This window comes from Tiliqua scincoides, chromosome 2 (assembly GCF_035046505.1).
Source record: "Tiliqua scincoides isolate rTilSci1 chromosome 2, rTilSci1.hap2, whole genome shotgun sequence".
NCBI classification, from domain to species: domain Eukaryota; kingdom Metazoa; phylum Chordata; class Lepidosauria; order Squamata; family Scincidae; genus Tiliqua; species Tiliqua scincoides.
The window spans coordinates 84,684,442-84,705,557 of NC_089822.1; the positions used below are offsets into that span (position 1 = coordinate 84,684,442).

The following is a 21,116-nucleotide window of genomic DNA, read 5'->3' on the forward strand; positions in this document are numbered from 1 at the left end:
TTGCTTTGCAGTGTCAAGCTGAAAGGCAGAAGGAATCTCTGAAACGGCCAGGAGACTATCATGCCTTGTGGTTGACTTTGCACCAAACACTTCACCTGCATTTAGATCAGTGTCCAAGTCTTGGACATTGTGTTTTATAACATTTTGTTATAAAGCACACATCTCTACTCTCTGCAGGGAAGGAAGACAGCGCTTAGCTGGATTAAAAATTGAGTAGTCTGAGACAGATTTGAATACCGTCTCTCGGTCCCTTGCAGAACACCCAAGGAAGATGTTATCTAATAGAAAAGGATTCACTTCCTGCAGTTTAAGGTGGCTTAAAAAGTCTGCAAGAACTACGTAAACACCCTTGGGCGAAGTGAGACTCCATAATTATTTTGTAAAGGAAGCATTTGTGGAACTCTGCTTTTGAAAGATTGAGAGATCCCACCAAAATCAGAAACCTGTTGCTGCTACAGTCACTTCATACCAAAAAATTTAATCCTTGATGCAGAGACTTGGGGCCTAATCCTACCTAACTTCCCAGTGCTGATAAAGCACAATGCAGCCTCAAGTAAGAGAACAAACATCCCCTTACCTTGAGGAACCCTTGGTGACTGCTCCACCACCAGATACAGCACACACTCTGTTGGCACAGCTCTATCAGCACTGGAAAACTGGATAGGATTGGGCCCTGAGCCACTAATATGCAATCCCATACACAACTACTCAGAAGTAAGACTCAAGAAGTTCAGTGGGACTTACTCCCATGTAAGTATGTGTTGGAAAAAGAGGGCAGCAGAGCAATCAGTGAAATGGCCTTCCTATGGTACAATGTACCACCTGGCTAGTTGCTATCAATTAAATATACACAGGAGCTGAAGCTGGTTAAAGTTTCATAAGAAATACTTTACTCACGATTTCATAGATGTATACACATTTGCTGAATGGTCCTACTACTTTGGAACAGAAACCTTTAGAGCCATCCTCTTTGGGTGGAAGGAAGAGAGATGCAGGGATAAAGGGCAGGAAGGAAATTAATATTAAGGGCCATACCTCCTCCAAGGATCACAGCGAGCAGGTAAAAGGTCTTAGTTGTTAGGACAGTACACTGCCCCTCCAGTCTTGCAGAGGGCTTTGCATCCATCTTTCGCATTTCTCCATCCAGCTGGCCTCCATCTTTTGAATTCCACAAGGCCAGCTGAGATCCCAGGAAATTTCTGGGTATCAAAACATACTCCTGCAGCAGCTGTACTCCCGTAAATGTGTCCCTGAGCTCCTATACACTCCTTCAGGGTAAGCAGATTCACAAGCCAACCAGCTACTGTTGTAGGCCAGTTTCCTTCCAGATTTGACACTGTGTTAAGGACTATCATGTATGCATTCCTTAGCCCAGCACGTATGGCTTGCAGCAGCAGTCACCACTGCACGCCTGTGGTAGTACCCCAGCATCCTGTGTGGGGAGGCAGAGGGAGGGCGGGGAGAAGGCAGCTCACCGGATCCTGAGCCTCCGTTTCAGGCCACCAGCCCGACACAGAGGCTCTTGATTCTACACTGACCCTTGGGTCACCATAGAATCGAGTAGCCCCATTGTGGGGCTATTTGCCTTAATTGGGGGAAGGGGATGAAAGTCCCCTTCTCCCAAGGAGCCACCAACACTGCCTGGATAGCGCTCAGGAGGCAGCGGCAGACATTTTCAGTGCTGCTGCAGCCCTGCGGACCGGGCAACTCAGGACTGGGCTGCAACTAACTACCTAACTAAAATGTAAGATCCCAGGAAATTTCTAGGTTCCCTCCTTTGGCTCCTGGACCCCCTCTTTGACCCTGGGCCCTGGTACAATTTACCCCTTGTACCCCTCTCTCCTGGGACCCGCCATGCCAGGGCTCCTTACCTAATTGAGCATCTGGACATCCACCACACATGTACGAATTGTGCTGGAAATGCATGGATTTATTTATTTATTTATTGTATTTCTCCCCGCCTTCCTCTCTGAAGGGACCCAAGGCAGCTACAACAGTGTGGGGAAATACAGAAACATAAAATCATTACATTACAATAGAATGTGACTCTCTTCTAGCCTACGTAGCCTTGTTATAGAATTTGGATTTATTTATTTTTAATGTGGAGTGCACAGGCCTGTCTGCAGCACAGAATCTACTTCATTTGGGAGACAATCGAGTTCTATGGAACATTGAAAGCTGCTTTATGCTGAGTCAGTCCATAGGTTCATCTAGCTTCATACTGTCAATGCTAACTGGCAGTCTCTCTTGTGAGTTTTGGACAGGAATTGTTTTCTGACCTACCTGGAGAGGCTGGAGATTGAACCAGTGACCTTTTGCAGGCAAAGCAGGTGTTCTGCTACTGAGCAGGTTCCCTCCACTTCTTGCGAACCATGAACTAAAAAGATACATGTTGGGCAAATTCAGGATTGGGGGTGAGATCAAAGGAAAGTAGAAGTGGAAAGACAGAAGGAATACATCAGTCTTTTGTCCTTTATGTTGACAGCTTTGTGCAAGCATACAAATGTGGCTGACATACTGTTTTAGTGGAGGGGGAAAAGCAAACAAATTATAAGCTATTGTAAGCCTTGCTGATACACAACTGGCAAATGTTTCTGAAGCCTGTCACAGTTGACAGATCACAGAGTACTGTGTCTTCACGGGTCTCTTGAAAAAGAATCCCTCATTGATGAGCAGATTTCTATTCTGGCACAAACAGAGCAATTAACAACTTCAGGTGAGATGGTGGCATTACCAGATAATAAGGTTTTCTTCCCTGCCTATATAATTATGTACACGTGAGCATGCATGCATGCACGTATACCTCTCTGCCCAACTTCTTTCCCTGGCTCTTGCCCAGCATTCCCCAGGAAGAAAATATTTTGTATACAACATAATAACTTAATGAAGCTTTGGTTAAAGACGTGCTAGATCTGCTTACAGTCCAAACAGGTGTAACATGTGCAGGTGCAGCTCTTTGGAAGGCCTGCATGCTACGGATTATGTAAATTGCTCACCAGCCGGGGGACATCTTCCTTTTCAGCTTTAACTATAGGCTTGCAACTCTGTTTAGGAAACACGTTGTGTATCATTAGAGCTTTGAATGGGATAGATAGAAGATGGCAACAGAGGGAAGGATGCATTATAGAAACAGATGAAATATTATACCATTATAGATGTGACACAATATTGGTCCATATTCCCAAAGTTTCATCATGCTTGAGTCTCACTGAACTTCCTATCAAGACAAAGAAAAAAAAAAGTAGAATGTAAAATATGGCAAAGAATATGGCCACTTTCAGTATATATAACCTTGAATGTGCCACTGCGCCTTATTTTGACCCTCTCTGGACCTGCTCCGAACTAGTGGTTTTGCTGGCCCAAGTCATCTGCAGAACCTCTGCAGAACCTTTGACCTGCCCCAGGCCTTATCGCTCCCTTTCTGGGGTTTGCACCAGGAGAAGCACTGTGTGCTCACTGCCTTGGAGCCCTATGTCAGCCAGCATGGCCATTACAGGTGACTGTGTGTGTGCCATTTAGGTAGTGTCTGTGTGCCAGTAGTTGCCATAGGTTGGCCACCCCTGGCACGGAGCATACTGAAGGTGTACATGGATTTCAGTGAACTGGAGCACAACTAGGTTTCTCTGCGTTGCAAGCAGGGAGAACCTAACGACTAAGCAAATCAGCTGGTGAGCAGGAAAGGCAGAGTAGGTTTTCCTGTTTTTGATTTCTAATCTGACATTACTGTTTCATTAGGATTCATTCTCATATCCAGCCACGGCACTTTTTCTCCTGGAATAGTGATATATGCAAAATTCTATTCAAATGCAGAACTGGGGGCTGAAAGATGTACACAGAGGCCATCTAGTTCATCCTGTGAACATGTAATTAACTGCACACAATCCCTGCCAGCATCTTTAATCAAGAAGGCACTTAAATTTTATCTCTCATTGAAATTTAAGTAGATGCACTTAAAATTCCTTCCCAAAGAGCGGTCTATCTTAATGTAAAATTGGCTAAGAGGGCTATTATGTTCCATTACGTTTCAGCCACAGGATCTGACAACACGTGGAACTGCAAGGGTTTGTAACTCTAAAAAGTGTAATAAAAGAATTGTTAAGTGTAGGGGGAAAAAATTTATAGGATACCATTACAATGGCCATGTTTCTTTCTCAGAGACTGAAGGTTGTTTTCTTGCAATCCTATCACCCCATGTGCTGAGTATGACAACATTAGCCCATTTTCCTTTACAATTATTGCTCCTTTCAGCTCAAAACAGACACAAGGCAAATTTACAATTAGTCTCATAGCTAGTGTAAAGCACTGAAGTTAATTTTGAACATGGAACCATGGGGCTTTATAAAACCACAATTAAAACTCTACTGCGTGCTAGACTAGATTAAATTACAGTATTACACACATAGTTCAATGAATCGTGCAAGAAGTAAGAGAATAGCAAGGGAATTAGGTACGCTCCTGAACATTATGTTGTGAAAATTTCCGGAGGTTCCAGAGCTATGGTGTATACCACAGGCAGGTGTTCATTCTGGTTGCATTACTACTGCCATTTAAAACTGGCAAAAGTTCATTGAACCAGATAGGCAATCCACACCATTGAACCTGGCTGGGTTTGGTCCTGTAGGTAATAAAATGCCTCGGCTGCAAGTCATCACATAATAAGCAAGGGAAAAGCAAAAGATGCAATCTGATCGCACTTACCTGGGAGTAAGTTCCATTTAACTCAATGAAACTTGTTTCTGAGTAGACATGCCTAGGATTGTTCAGTGAGAGCCTAGTCCATGGCTGCCCTTATATCGCTGGAAGTAGTGTTCCAGCAGCATAAGAAGCTTTCAGGGGTCACAAATGTGACACACCATTGGGAGCAACCATTGGGAGCAACAGCTGCAAGCAGTGAGCAGTGGCCCACCAGGGTATAGATTACATCCCCTGGCACTGGTAAGACAGCATGGGGAGCAGGAGGCAGGTGGAAGGTAGGTGGAACAGGGAGGAAATGGGAACTGAACGGGGAGCGGAGCCAGGGCTGGAAGGGGATGATAACAGTGGCACCAGCGCAACTTATATCCTGTCTCCCTTCCAGGCCTCAGTCTGCCTTCCTAGGTCCACTTGGACTTGCGCCAGTGATATCACTGGCAAAGGACCAAGATCTGATAAGGTGACAGAGGCTTTTCCCTGGGTAAGGGAACAAATATTCCTATACTGGGAGGAGATCTCCGGGACCACCCTCCCACAGGATGCGGCACCTGCTCTGGTGGCACAACTGCATCAGTGCGGGGGGGGGGGGGTAGGGGGTAGGAAGGATAAGACTGGGGCCTGAGAGCCCAATCCTGTGGTCAGTGGCATGGAGCCCTGCCGCCAACCACAGTCGCAAACATGCTGTAAGGTATGTTTGTGGGGCTCACCACTGGGCTCCTGCCGGTGCCAGCCCAGCACTGGCCACTGCTGGGCTAGCGAGGGGCAGTCGCCTAGCTTCTGTGGCTCAGCAGTCTCCCCGACCGCAGAGCAGTGGAATGGGAGGTGGGGTGTGGACGGGGGCAGGGAGGGGGGAGACTGGTGGGGGGCAGAGAGAGGGCTGAGGGAGGGGTCCCAGGGGGTGGGCAGAAGGCATGCAAGGGGGAGGGAGAGAGGAGGATCCGCAGAGCTCCACTCCGCAGGATTCAGGGCGCTCGTGTAGGGCTACGCACCCTACACAAGCGCCTTAACCTTACTGCTGGTGGTAAAGTGAGTAGCCCCATTGCAGGGTTGCTTACCTTACTCAGGGGAAGGGAACAAGCATCCCCTTCTCCTGAGGCGCCTCCCATGGTAGCGCGGGAGGTGCAGGATTCGGCAGCAGCCCTTCTCAGTGCCACCGAGCCTGGGCACTCTGGACAGCTCAGGATTGGGCTGCCGGTTTAGTAATATTGTATCCTTAGGTTTTATCAGATCTGAGCACTGATAGAGATCCCTCATGACATGATACAGGAATAGAGTATTGATGAATAAGTTTGCTGAACAAATTGTGCTACTTTAGCTAGAAATAGTGTTAGATGGAATCCACACAGTCCTATATCAGTGCCAGGACAATACCCTGTTACTTCTAAATAAAATCAACAAAGGGCAGAATCCTAACCAACTTTCCATCACCAAGGTAAGGGCAATGCAACTCCAAGATAAGGGAACAAACATTGCCTTACCTTGAAGAGGCCTCCGTGACTGCCCCCCAACTGCAGGATGCAGCACATGCCCCACTGGCACAGCTATGCCACTGCTGGAAAGTTGGTTCGGATTGAGCCCAAAGTGTTTGAAATTTCATGCATGATCATGAATGGTAGCATATCCCTTAATTTGATCCAGTTTACTTAAACCAGGGAACATTTCTTGCAGACTGCATCCTTAGCATTTTCACCAATGCCATAAACCTCAATGATTCTAATAATTCACCAGTTTTCACACTGTTTTATACAGCGTATTTGTAGCTTGAAGTCCAGATAGCATTTCCATGGCAGAACCTAGATTTCCCAGGACATTGTCCTATGCCTTAAGCTGACTATTCTTCCTCTCCATTTTCAGAAATAATTACAATATTTTAAAGGTCTGTAGCTTGCATAATGTATTGAAAATGCACATTTTGTCTCTATGCGGTATTCCTCTATAACTATTACTCCACTGTGGAATTTCACTGAAGAATAAATATCACAGTGGTGTCACTTCAAGAACATTATGTTCACACAGGATATTACTGTCACCCACAAGAAGTCTACATTTTCAAAACAATCATCTGAGCAGCCAATAAATTTTAATTGATATTTCCCTGTACCAAACTGTTGCCCTTGAGATGTGACATAACCCTTAGTATATCACCCATTTTAAAATAAATGCAGTTTGCAACACTCTCATTTATTAGTAGGCTTCCTGGCCCACTAGTGTTGCTGAAATCATTCGCTAATCATTCGAAGGAGCTAAGACTACCTGCATAATAAGCTGCTAGGTGTCTACATACAAGGATTTTACTTGGTAACTTGTTAATGAAATACAATGGATGCTGGAAAATATCTAGTGAAGGATATAAGAGCAGATCTAAGAATCAGACCAAAGGTCTACCTATCATCCTGTTTTCCACCATGGCCAACCAGATGCAGGGTGACCAGATACAATGGAGGAGAGAGTGCCTACACCTTTAACCACTGTATAGAAGAGGGGATTTTGGCAGATGCAGCTTTTTAAACCCTCCCATGTAGAGCTGCATCTGCCAAAACCCCCTCTTCTATATAGTGGTTAAAGGTGTAGGCATTCTGTCTTCCATTGTATCTGGTCACCCTGACCAGATGCCTCCAGGTAACAAAAGTAGGGCATGAAGACAACCACCCTCTCTTTATATGACCTATAAATTTTATAGGTTCCAGGTGCCTAATGATCTTGGAACACTACTGCATGCAAGAAGCATGCCATGAAATGAGCCATAGTTTCTGACAGAGATGATACTCCATTTTTATTGGGCTAATTGCCCAATATTACACATTTCAGATTAGAGACCATGCCTCCTACGCAGAATTGCACCTGTTGCAATTTTCTCTTACTGACCAAACTACATGGAGAGCTTTTGTCTGCAGTAGTTTTAGTGCTTGGTCACCCATCTGACTTCTGCCCCTTGACTGCTTACAGAGATGTAAGAGTAGTTACAGAGTAACTTACAGAGTAGTTTTCATCACTAAATAATGGCTGAAGGAGATCATTAGAAAGAAATAAGAATCTACTGAAGAGAACACAGCTGAAATATTAGGAAGCCTGCTCTCCAGTAGATTCAGGTGGCTGTAAACTTTAAATACCAACAACTCAAAGAATTCAATAACCTGTGCTTACACAGAAAGAAATTGAGGGGGTGTAGCTAAATCTATTAGGCAATATTCACACAGTTAGGTTAAGCTGACAGCAGATGTGTTACAAGCCTATCACATTCCAGTTTGCCTCCTGTTGATAAGTGGTAAGTGAATGTGGTAAGAGCTAATGATTGATGGCTTACATATGGGAAACGGCCATCTCCCATCTGCTATCCTGTGACAGATGCAACTTCCCACATGGGAAACATAACATCAAATGGGCCCTCAAGGAGCTTTAAGAGAAAAAGAATTGGCAGTGGGGAGGGAATGGTGTCATTAATTTTGTTTCAAGTTCTTTCTATCCCAATTGTAGTCCCTAGGATGACGACACAATCAACAGGACACAATCAAGGACGACACAATCAACATCCCTAGGATGACGACACAAGAATTCAAAGGAATACCAGCTGGTAAAGATAATGGGGGAAAAACTCATTACATGCCTAACTGGGCAAAGAGACACCTTTTTAAAGTTACATCTTCCTTATATTTAGCAAGGGAAAGCAACAGTCCCTGTTTATTGCAGCATAGCATCTCACCCACTGGTCTTAATGTCTCCTTCGTGTTTCTTTTTACCCTGTGAATGGCTCTGGGATAGGGAACCATCTTCTCATTCATTGTTGTATGTGAACTTTTGTTATTTTTGAAAACCAGTATATAAATACTCTAAATAGTAATTTTTAAAAAATTAAACATCAAAGCATGTTAACCAGGCCTTAAACATTGCTCCTAAGTGCTCTGCAAAAGACACTTTTAGGAAGACATACATTTTATATACTATAGTCTGGTGCTAAACTTTTCCAAGAATGAATGGAAGGGAGATAGCAGCTGGTCATGTATGTCCGAAGTTAATGAGGACTGAATTCCTGTGCTGCTAGTAGCTGTGTAGGAAGCAGTTTTAATAATAATAATAATAATAATAATAATATACAGTATTTATATACCGCCTTTCTTGGTCTTTATTCAAGACTTTATTCAAGGCGGTTTACACAGGCAGGCTTATTAAATCCACGCAGGGATTTTTACAAATTGAAAGAAGGTTCTCTCTTTCAAGAACCACCACATTCAAGGTGTTACACTCCGATCTGGTTTAACATTCTGGCCTCCATCCTCCCACGCTCCGAGCAGATGGAACAGCTCAGCTGCAGCTTGCCAGCTGCTTCAAGGTCGCACGGTGCCGGTGGCCTCGAACTGGCAACCTTGTGGATGTTAATCTTCAGGCAAATGGAGGCTCTACCCTCTAGACCTCCCTCTAGACCTGACCAGACCTTTTGGCAAAAGCAAAGCTGAGCCTGCTAAAATGACCTCTTCCACACAACTGTGACATGACCCCCAGCCTCCTTTGGCCACCCTACTCCAGGCCTGAAACAAGACCCACAAAGTCAAATGCAGCCTTTCAGTCATATGTGGTAAGCTCCCAGATGCTTCACAATCCTTCCACCCAGGTTTGCAGCCCCTAGAAGGCAGCAAGACAACAAGAAATGCAAGCCTAGGCATGTCCAAAGTAAATCCCATTGTGTTCAATGGGTCTTACTCCCAGGAGGGTGTGTGTAGTGTTTCAGCTAAGCGTGGATGGCAACACATGCCTGGTGGGCAGAGTTCAGTTTGCAGAGTTGTAAGTTGTACAGAATACTCTAAATCAAGGGGTGCCCAAACCCTGGCCCTGGGGCCACTTGCGGCCCTTGAGGACTCCCAATGCGGCCCTCAGGAAGCGCCCAGTCTCCAATGAGCCTCTGGCCCTCTGGAGATTTGTTGGAGCCCACACTGGCCTTACGCAACTGCTTTCAGCGTGAGGGCGACTGTTTGACCTCTTGCGGGAGCTGTGGGATGAGGGCTCCCTCCACTGCTCTCTGTTTCATGTCCGTGATGCAGCAGAGGCAGCGAAGGAAAGGCTGGCCTTGCTTTGTGCCAGGTCTTTTATAGGTCTTGAGCTATTGCAAGACCTTCATTCATTCATATAAGTTCATCTTTAATATATTTATTTATGTAAACTTATGTAAATTTATTCAAATTTAAAATGTAAATTTATTATTATTTTTTTCCTGGCAGTGTCAGAGAGATGATGTGGCCCTCCTGCCAAAAACTTTGGACACCCCTGCTCTAAATCAGCATTTCTCAACATTTGTCCCCTGCCAAACCACTTCATATGGTCCACCTATTGGAAATATACCAGAATTAACAGGCAATGATGTCATCACCAGTTACTTCTGGATTGGGAGGCCAGGCACAATGCTACAAACACTGGCAAGAGGCTGTCAGGGCAGGGAGGAGAGCTTTTTCAAGCAGCAAAAAGGGCATGCTGAAGCTCTGCCCACTGAGCCAAGCCTCCTATTGCTGCTTGTCGCATTGCATTGCATTGCTAGTCTTGCTGCCAGGCGACAGGGGTCTGGGGATGCCCTGAGTACCACCGGACACCACCTCAAATACCACCGGTGGTACGAGTACCACTGGTTGAGAACACTGCCCTAAGTCATGGTTAAGCCTGTTGTTGAGTCCAAATTCATCAACAGAATCAAATCCCTGAAAGAGGGCTACATTATCAGACATTTCGGCACTTTCATCTTGCATCTAGTCAGTATAATGGTTGGCAACCTTCAGTCTTGAAAGACTATGGTATAAGCCTACAGCACCCGGTATTCCCAAGCGGTCTCCCATCCAAGTACTAACCAGGCCTGACCCTGCTTAGCTTCCAAGATCAGATGAGATCAGGCATGTGCAGGGTAACAGTAACTTTGCATAGGCGTGGAGCCATTTTGGCCACCAGTTACAATTGTTCCTCTTACGGCCAATGTCGCTCCATCAAACAGCATCTGGTAAGTGACTGATCAAAATGTAAATGGCATAAATAGGAAAAGAGTGCTATTACCACTCAATCCGAGATACTCTACAGCCAGACAGCCTCACAATATTATTAATCAGCCTAACCATGCTAAAGGAAGACCTTCATCTCTGTCATGCGACCATTCCCGGGACAGATTGTAAGTGCCTTGTAGTTAACAGGCAATCACTCAGCCTGCTCCTGTTCATTATCTTGAATGCCTGATGAATTACCAAGTGATTTAAGTGGTGATAAATCCCATAGCTCACTGCTTAAACTTTCCTCTTCTCTTAAATTCTGGAAGCCATCTCTGAACACTGTAGCCCACTGAGGTATTAAATGCATATCTCAGAACTACTTATCTCATCCTCATCGTCAAGAGTCTGGCTGTCAGGAAAGACTACATCAGGTGCCAGTTTAAGAACTGAGCAAGAGTCAAGCAGAAGGCAAGCCATATGGGCCAACTCCTACTTTAGATTTTTTTATACTTACAGACAGATACCTGAATACAAACTACACATGCAGACTCCTTTAAACTATTCAGAAGCAGAGACCTACTTCTTTCCCAGTCATCACTTGCACACATTTGAAAAGGACAAGTGCTTACCCAGGGCTTTTGGCACCCAGGGCAACACTGTGACATCAGGACACAACACAGCGTCATGAAGTCATTAGGGCACATGGGCTCCAATTGCTTCCCCACTTGGGAAGTAGTTGGAGCACAAGAACATTCTTGGCAGTCGGCCAGGCGATTTCGCCGGACCACCTGCTGAGATGGCGCATGAGCTCCAATTGTTTCTTGAATGGGGAAGCAATTGGACCTCATGCTCTGGTGCCCCCCTCCAGTCGGCGCTAAGTGCAAGCGCCATGTTTTGTTACAGGGGTGGTACACCACTGTGCCAACCATTACACATCTTCCCTTAAGACTTGACAAAGAGAGCATTTGTATATTCAGGTATCCATACTTAGAACGTAAAGTAGAATCAGCCTCACATCATCAGTTATATTGGACTTCAGCCAAGCTAAATACCACTCAGGACCCACCAAGCTAAAACCTTCTTTTTTTCCCCTTTGCCTTAAGAGTACAAAAGAAAACTACAAAGAGAAGACCAAAGAACATGGTTGTCTTGGCTGGAGACAAGTTGTACATGCCTGGCGTGACCATGATCAAGCACACTGTGCAATGATCAGTATCCAAAGACCAATACAAGGAGAAAAGACAAGAGCTGACTGGCAGGAAAAACAGAATCGTACAGGACTAAGCAGTGAGAAGGCCAACAAAGGGATTCCTATCCTTTCTAGTGAACTACCTCTTCTCAGTTCACTCCTACTTAAAAGGATGAAGTGGGAAACAGGGTGCCAATTGCTAACCACTAGGCTTTATACTTGATCTGCCCTCTGTCTATCCCTTACATAAGACTTATCCGAGGCAAAATATTTATAATGGTGATGGTGGGGGATTGGGGGCTTCCCCTGGATGCTGGCGATAAGAATAGGCCCTCACTTTGGCTGTACTTGTCGTAAGAGACGACTAAACAGCCACCGGGTAGATGGGACTCATCAGCCTGGGAAGGCAGCTCATCTGAGAGAAGGAAAACTCTGATCCCAAACCTCCACTGCCTTGTGGCTACATCCAGTTATGGAAAAGGCTTCAGGAGTCAACCTCGAGGCAAAATCGGGAGCCGGAGTCCCTGAGGCAGTTCATAGCTGAACACTGTCACGTTCTGGCAACTCCTGCTACGCTGCTGGAACCAACCGTATTGGCCTCTGCCTTTCCATTGGACCATTTCAGCGACGTGGAGAGGGGGGATTTGCTGCATGGGAAACAGTCTATCCTCCATATCTACTTTACCCAGGCTTTGCGCACTGGAGAGGACACTCTGTTCCAGAACCACCATTCAGAGTGCGATACCATGGTCTTCCGAGACTGAAGGATGCCAACTGCTTGGTGGGGGATTCTACCTAATCAAAAGACTAGTTCAGAATCAGCTTAGAGCCACAGGAAGCATGCTTGCATGGCTTGTAAGGCAACTAGAATAGAGACCATTGCCTTACAGATCTGAGTTCTAGTTCTACCAATCAGCTTCTTATGGGGCTGGCTTGGATAATGCAACCAAGCTGGCCCACCCCCATGTGACTAGGGACATACTCATTATGTGTCCCACTATCCCTCTTAGCATGCCTTTCTAACTGAAAGAGTGTGTGAGAGGGTGTGTGAGAGGGTGGATCATACAAACTGCCCCCATGCAATTATGGCACAGTATATGAAAATAGGGCAAGAGCCTAAGTAAGGGGACATGCTCGCTGACATCCCTAATCATGCATGGGCAGGACTGGTTTAGACATATTGTCTGAACCAGTCCATGGAAATTCACCATCTAGATGTCCTACTGCAGGTATGTCCAACAGGTCGTGATCTACTTTTTCCAGCCAAAAGTGCTGGTGATCTACCACCATGAAAATTAAGTTTCAAATTAGCTTCAAATTAAATTTTAACCCAATAAAGTTGGAGGATTCCCCCCCCCCCATTTTTAATGAATCTTCTGTCATTGACTTGGATGTAATCAGCTGTTAAGCAAATTAAGCAAAAACAAAACAGAGAGATGAAGATCCAGTAAGAACTGCAAGGGGAAATGGAAAGTACATATTTTTCTTAAAGTTTTATTGAGTAATAACTTTATTTAACTGTCTTAATAACTTTCTTTGACTTTTATTGAGTAATTTGTGTTAAATTTAAGTCAAGTCCTCCGAGCTGCTCGCAGCAAAGTCCAGCAGACTGCCAGGAGATGTGCTAACAACTACTGGCTTCAGCTCTGCTCCCAGATACAGGTAGCAGCTGACACAGGCAACATCAAGGGGATGTATGATGGTATCAAGCAGGCCCTAGGTCCAACACAGAAGAAAATTGCCCCTCTGAAAATTGCCCACAGAAGAAAATTGCCCCTCTGAAGTCTGCCACAGGCAAGGTCCTCCAGGCGCAGCAGATGGAACGCTGGGTGCAGCACTACTCCAGAGAAAATGTAGTCACCGAAGAAGAGCTGAACAACACTGAGTGCCTGCCTTTGCTGGAGGAGCTTGACAGTGAACCAACCCTAGAAGAACTTCACGTGGCCCTGGACTCCCTTGCCTTTGGCAAGGGACCTGGAAAAGACAGCATCCCTGCTGAAGTCCTAAAGTGCTGCAAAGAGATCATCACTACTGAGCTGCATGAAATCCTCTGTCTCTGTTGGAGAGAAGGTGAAGTACCTCAAGACATGAGGGATGCAAACATCATCACGCTGTAACAAAGGTGACAGGGGTGACTGCAACAACTACCATGGCATCTCTCTCCTTAGCGTTGTAGGAAAGTTGTTTGCCCGAGTTGCACTAAAGAGACTCCAGGTACTTGCAAAGAGCGTTTATCCAGAATCACAGTGCGGATTCCGAGCCAGCAGGTCCACCACTGATATAGTATTCTCCCTTAGACAACTGCAGGAGAAATGCAGGGAACGACAGCCACTCTTTATAGCCTTCATAGATCTCACGAAGGCTTTCGACCTGGTCAGCAGGGACAGCCTCTTCAAGATTCTCCCCAAGATCGGATGTCCACCCAGGCTCCTCAACATCATCAGATCCTTCCACAAGGACATGAAGGGCACTGTTGTCTTCGATGGCTCCACATCAGACCCCCTTGACATCCGAAGCGGCGTGAAGCAGGGCTGTGTTCTTGCACCAACCTTGTTTGGGATTTTCTTCACTGTCCTGCTGAAGCAGGCCTTTGGAACTGCAACAGAAGGCATCTATCTCCAGACCAGATCAGATGGAAAGCTCTTCAACCTCTCCAGACTGAGAGCAAAGTCCAAAGTCCAGCTGAAATGTCTTCGTGACTTCCTCTTTGCCGACGATGCAGCTGTCACTACCCACTCTGCCAAAGATCTCCAGCAGCTCATGGATCGTTTTAGCAAGGCCTGCCAAGATTTTGAACTGACGATCAGCCTAAAAAAGTCACAGGTCATGGTTCAGGATGTGGACTCACCTCCCTGCATTACAATCTCTGCGCATGAACTGGAGGTTGTCCATGACTTTGTGTACCTTGGCTCAACGATCTCCGACACTCTTTCTCTCGGTACTGAGCTAAACAAACGCATCGGTAAAGCAGCTACCACGTTTTCCAGACTCTCAAAGAGAGTCTGGTCCAACAAGAAGCTGACAGAACATACCAAGATCCAGGTCTACAGAGCTTGCGTCCTGAGTACACTTCTGTACTGCAGTGAGTCATGGACTCTCCGCTCACAACAGGAGAGGAAACTGAACGCTTTCCACATGCGCTGCCTCTGGCGCATTCTCGGCATCACCTGGCAGGACAAAGTTCCTAACAACACAGTCCTGGAATGTGCTGGAATCCCTAGCATGTATTCACTGCTGAAACAGAGACGCCTGCGTTGGCTCGGTCATGTCGTGAGAATGGATGATGGCCGGATCCCAAAGGATCTCCTCTATGGAGAACTCGTGCAAGGAAAGCGCCCTACAGGTAGACCACAGCTGCGATACAAGGACATCTGCAAGAGGGATCTGAAGGCCTTAGGGATGGACCTCAACAAGTGGGAAACCCTGGCCTCTGAGCGGTCTGCTTGGAGGCAGGCTGTGCAGCATGGCCTTTCCCAGTTTGAAGAGACACTTTGCCAGCAGTCTGAGGCAAAGAGGCAAAGAAGGAAGGCCCATAGCCAGGGAGACAGACCAGGGACAGACTGCACTTGCTCCCAGTGTGGAAGGGATTGTCACTCCCAGATTGGCCTTTTCAGCCACTCTAGACGCTGTGCCAGAACCACCTTTCAGAGCGCGATACCATAGTCTTTCGAGACTGAAGGTTGCCAATATATAATAAGTCAAGTATTGATCCAGGCTGATCTTGCACAATCTTTAATATTTCGCTCTTGCTCATTAGTGAGATATCTGAATCTGCATTTCATCCACCAGCTTTTTGAAGTTGGGTGAATATTGCGTGAGGGCCAGTCTCAGGGAATCCTGGAGATGTTTATCTGTCATGTTGGAATGTTGTGTACTCTTTGTCATTTTCAGATGGGAAAACACAGATTCACACAAATAAGTTGAACCAGAACAGGAGTGTACAGCTTCGCTGCATCTTCTCAAGTTGGGAAATTTGTCTCTAGGCACTAGCTTCCAAAACGATTCTTGGTCAGCATGGGTCTTGAAAAATATCATTTTTAAGGGTTATTATTTTGTTTTCAAGAGATGGCTTGTTCAATGAGTAATTTTTACTGATAGCAGCTGCAGTTTCTTTAATGTCTACATCTACTTTGAATGGGTATGACAAGTACTCCACAACTGTTCCAATTTTTTGGAAGTCACAGAATCTATTTTCGAATTCCTGGATAACAGAACAGATTTCTGTCACATACTTCTTGTTCTGAAAAACGAAATTTGGATATTGTCCCAGATGGTCCTGCGTATTAGGAAAATGATCAAAAGTGTTGTTTGCAAGGTCAGTCATCATTAACTCAAATTTGCTCTTGTAGGATGAAACTGTACTCATCATCTCACCAATGCATTTGTTTTTACTTTGTAGTTCAAGGTTCATATCACTTAGTTCGCCTGTAAAGTTAGCGAGAAATGCCAGATCACATAACCACTCCTCATCTTCCAACTCTGCTTGGTCATCTCCCCTCTCCTTCAAAAAACTTCTTATTTCATTCAGCAAATCACGAAATCTTTGCAGAAATTTGTCCCTACTTAGCCACCTTACATCTGTGTGCAAAATGATTTCCGCTGCCCCTTCATCAAGAGTAAGATTGGAAAGCCGTCTTTGAAGTGATCTTCCATGAACTGAATTTACAATTTTGAAAGTGATGTCCATGATAGTCTTTGTATTGAGTCTCTTGCTTGCCAAAACTTGCTGGTGAATGATGCAGTGGTAAGAAAGGAAATCTGGGAAGTTGTCATACTGTCTACAGATGTCTATGAAACCATTAACCTCACCTGTCATTGCTCTTGCTCCATCAGTAGTGATGGCAACAAGTCTATGCAATGGAAGATTACACTTTGTCACAAAAGAATGGAAAGAACTGAATATTTCCTGACCGGTAGTTCTCCCTTTTAAAGAAATCATTCCAAGTCGTTCTTCTTTAACACTGAAGTCTTCAAAAATCATCTGGATAAAGACTAGTAACTGAGCTATGTCTCTTATGCCTGTAGATTCATCCAGTTGGAGTGAGAAAGCAACACAATTTGAAACATCCTCCTACAATTGTTCAGTTGTGTCTCCACACATCTTTTCTATTCACCGCAGGACAGTGTTTCTTGACAATTGTACATCTTGAATAGCAGCTATGATCTCTTTCTTATTTTTAAATCCTTCAAAAAGATTGTCAGCTGCTTCAAGAAAACAATCTTTTACAAATTCCCCTTCAGTGAAAGGTTTGCATTTCTTTGTGATCAGGTTGCTGACCTTGAAGGATGCTATGGTTGCATTGACCGAATGTGACCTTGGCTTTGCCATCAACTGTTGCTGAGTAGCCAATTTTGATTTAAGTTCTTTGAGCTTCAGTTTACGAATTTCACTTTTGGGTGGAAAATCAGCATCAAAATTATTGCTATGCAGAGCCTTATAATGATGTTCCAGATTACCCTTTTTGGGCAAGGATACCGGGGCATTACAAATTAGACAACAACACTTGTCTTTCACCATGATGAAGTAGTCCATTTCCCATTCATCATGAAAGCGGTAGGTTTTGCTCTTCTTTGGAACACTCATCTTCGTTATACTGGGGTGGCTGGATGTAAGAAGGCCAAATCTGCTAAGTTAGTATAAACACTGGCTGAATCTGGTCCAAAACTGTCACTGTCCCAAAGTATTAAAGATCAACAGGAACTGAAGACCTCTGGATGATGTGCAATACAAGGACTGGAGATGCCAAAGCCACACATGCAGTTCTAAAAGTAAAAATAAGAATTCATCATACTGGTATCAATAATCAAATACCACCAAACAGTCATCAAAAAAACTCAAACACCTATCAAGCAAATCAGATGAAATCAAATACCACCAAACAAGTTCGAATACCACCACGCACAATTTAATACATTCTGTATACAGTGTAGAATCAATGCAAAGGCTAGGCAAAATAAAATTTCAGAGGCAAGCAAAAGTCACAGTGGTTTGAACCAATTCGAAGGCAAGGCATAGGCAAGTTAGAACAAAACTGGAAAAGCCTGCCAAAATCACCAAATTCTTGACACATTGTTGTGTCTGCCCAAAAACGTTTAATGAAAGCGAACTATAAAGCGACCAATGACCAGCACACGACACAACTAATACGGTAAGTGTATTCAGTTAAAGCCTGGGCAAATGGATATCGCCCAGTATATAACACACCTCTAAGGGGTGTTGCAGCGGGGGCAGGAACAGGTGATTCTGAAAGGCAGGAGACCAGGTATGACGCCGGGCCTGTGGTACATCCCATTGGCACTGCTATGCCAGTGCTGGAAAGTACTGACACAAGGGGTTAGGATTGTGCCCTGAATTTGCTGCAAGGACACTAGAACTAACTGATAGTTAATATAAAACCATCGCCTACTGGGGAAAGATGGGATATAAATCTATTAAATAAATAAATTTTCCACACACAAGTTAAGGTACTTCCAGAATTTATATACTCATTTTTCTTCTCAAGGCCCATTTTGACCTGAGCCATGCAGGCAATACAAAATGTTGTGTCCCCACTTTGGGGACTCCACACACTTTTGCTTGGTTGAAAAAAATATGTATCACTGGTAACTAAAATGAATGATCAACAGTTGTTTTGATTTTGATAGTATACCTGTAAAGTACTCTGAGGGGAGGGGGAAAAAAACCCACAGCACATTTTTCTAGTATAAATTTAGAATAACTGAACAGCTGTGTTTACAAAATGTTTGACACGGAAGAAGGTTTTTTGTGTGCCTAGGTTGTGCTTTTCCTCATGTAGGTCACATATATGCCACAGGCTTCATCAGCAGGTGCTCGGCAGTGCTTTTGAAGAATAACAGCACCATTTGTGCCGCTGCAGAGTTTTGCAAAGTGGTTGCTTCTAATCAAATGCAACATTGCACTAATTTTCTTGGCAAGGATTGTTATTTATTTTCCCCCCGATGATAGAACCAGGAACTTGGGTACACAGGAAACGTGATGAAAATCCCCATAGCCTGCTAGTTGCCCTAGGAGTGAAGGTGCAACTGCTGCCAATGGCAACATTGTTCCCTGGTAAGAGTATAAGCATCAGGGTGTATTCTTATTGGGACCACAGTGCAGGAGAAAAGAGTGTGTATAAATGCAAGACTGCCTGGCAATTTCCTGTAAAATGTTTGTTTATAAAACTTAGGGCCCAATTCTTTTCAACTTTTCAGAGCTGATGTAACCATACCAACAGCGCATGTGCTGCATCCTGTGGTGGTGGGGCAGTCACAGAGGCCTCCTCAAAGTGAAGGAACGTTTGATCCCTTACAACTGCATTGCAGCTGCATCAGTGCTGGAAATTGGATAGGACTGGGCCCTGTGACTGTTTTAACAAAAATACCAAAAAGTGGTGAGCAAATTAAAGACAGAAGAAAAACCCACATAATTGGCTCCAGTGTGCACCTGGTTTGACCTTTTCTAATCTGGCAGATCTACACCTGGCTCCAGCTGGAGGACCTTGGGGGATCCAGCAAGAAAAAGAATGGAGATTCTGCAAGCCTGAAGTCTTTCCATTCTGACCTAGAGTTTGCCTGGGAGGGTCAGGAATCTTTTGGCCTCCCTGTGGTTGTGTATCCGGGCCTCACATAGGTGTAGAGTATCCACCACAGCTTCATGAATGGAATGTGATAATTGAGAAAATCCCATGGAACTAAAACCATACATGTCACCTCCTGTGCTTTCCCATTGGTCCAAATAAACAACTTTACTGTTCTTGCCAGGGCAAAATGCATCCCCGTGCCTCATTCTCTGTGATTCATGTAGCAAAATTCACAAAGCAATTTCCTCAAAGATGTAGGTTTGATATTATATGCCAAAAAAGTGAATTGCCTTCAAAATAGTACAGTTTATCTTGATAGCTTTGCAACAGACAGATGTCTACAAAGAGCTAAGCATTATTCATTTAAACTATGCAGATTGAGGTTGTAACAATATAATGGAAAGAAATAACTCAGAACACACCAAATTAAACTGTTCTTCAAGAATAATTTAAACTCGCTTTAAATGCTTGCAGCCGTGCGTGCAATTCACGCCGTGAATGAAGTTCAACATGCCATTGATTAGCACATGAAAAGTTGTACAGCCAATCACATTCTTTAAGCTCGGCTCTGCACTCTTTAATATCAAGTGCTCCATTTTGGATTTGTTAAGGAGCCACCTCCGACTAATCAAATAGCTCAGGGCTTTTCAATCTGAGGCATCATGACGCCCCAGCCTGTGAGCCCTGGCCTCTGCCCCCTTAAGGGGTGGGGGCAGCCTGGAGGCAGGAAGGAGGCAGCGGCGCAATCCCCAGGATCGTGCCGCTGCCTTCCCCCCACCCACGCAAGTACTTAGTGGCTCTCAAACTTTCCCAGAGAGTATGAGAACCACTGAAATAGCTAATCTCTTGCCTGGATTACAGAGAGGCGGCTTTATACAGTGTGATTCTCACGTTGTTTTGGACGTTACGTATTTGTGTGTTTCTTGTATGAATGCTGAAGAACAAAACAGGGCAATTCCTGGGTTCCTAATTACTGTCTACTATGCCTGTCTACTCAGAAGTAAATCCCATTAGGGTCAATGGGGCTTACTCCCAGGAAAGTGTGGCTAGGATGGGGCTGTTAATTGCTGCTAGATACTGATCTTCTTTCCCCTTTGGCACATTCTTTGGCCCAGTGAATACAATGCTCAGCCATGCTTAAGGGTTTTGTCTGAATATTTAAACAATAGTTAAGCTACTTCTGCCTAACGTTGTGTATATGCAACAGAGATCAAATGTGCACACTTGTGGGCTGGGCAGAAATGGGTTAAGTAGTGACTGCAAAGCAGGATGCAAAACTGTGATCTGAAGTGGATTGGCAATAGGGCCAGGCCACTATTGCTGCCCCTTTGATTTTGTATGCATGCAACCCCTACTGCCGCCACTGCCTCCTTGGTTGCCTTGGTGCCCAATCCTGGGCTCGACGCACTGGCTTACCACATCAATGCACTGGCCAACGCTGGGCTAGCGGCAGGCAGGTGCCTGGCCTCCACTGCTCAGCGGTCGCACAGACTGTCAAGCTGCGGAGAGGAAAGCGGGGGGGGGGGAAGGAGGTGTTCTGGGGAGGGGGGAGGCGGGTGGATGGCGGGGAGGAGATGTGACAGGGAGGCGGGGAGAGGGCGGGTTACCAAAATAATGTGCATTATGTGCTTTGAACACATAAATGTGCAATATTGTAAATGTGCAATAAAAATGCAAAATTGAGGTGGGAAAACT

At 45.0% G+C, this 21,116-nt stretch overlaps 1 pseudogene; it reads right to left on the reverse strand.

Moving 5' to 3' along the window:
• Positions 1–10,471: 10,471 nt before the first annotated feature.
• On the reverse strand, positions 10,472–10,595 carry LOC136642640 (5S ribosomal RNA; annotated as a pseudogene).
• Positions 10,596–21,116: the final 10,521 nt, after the last annotated feature.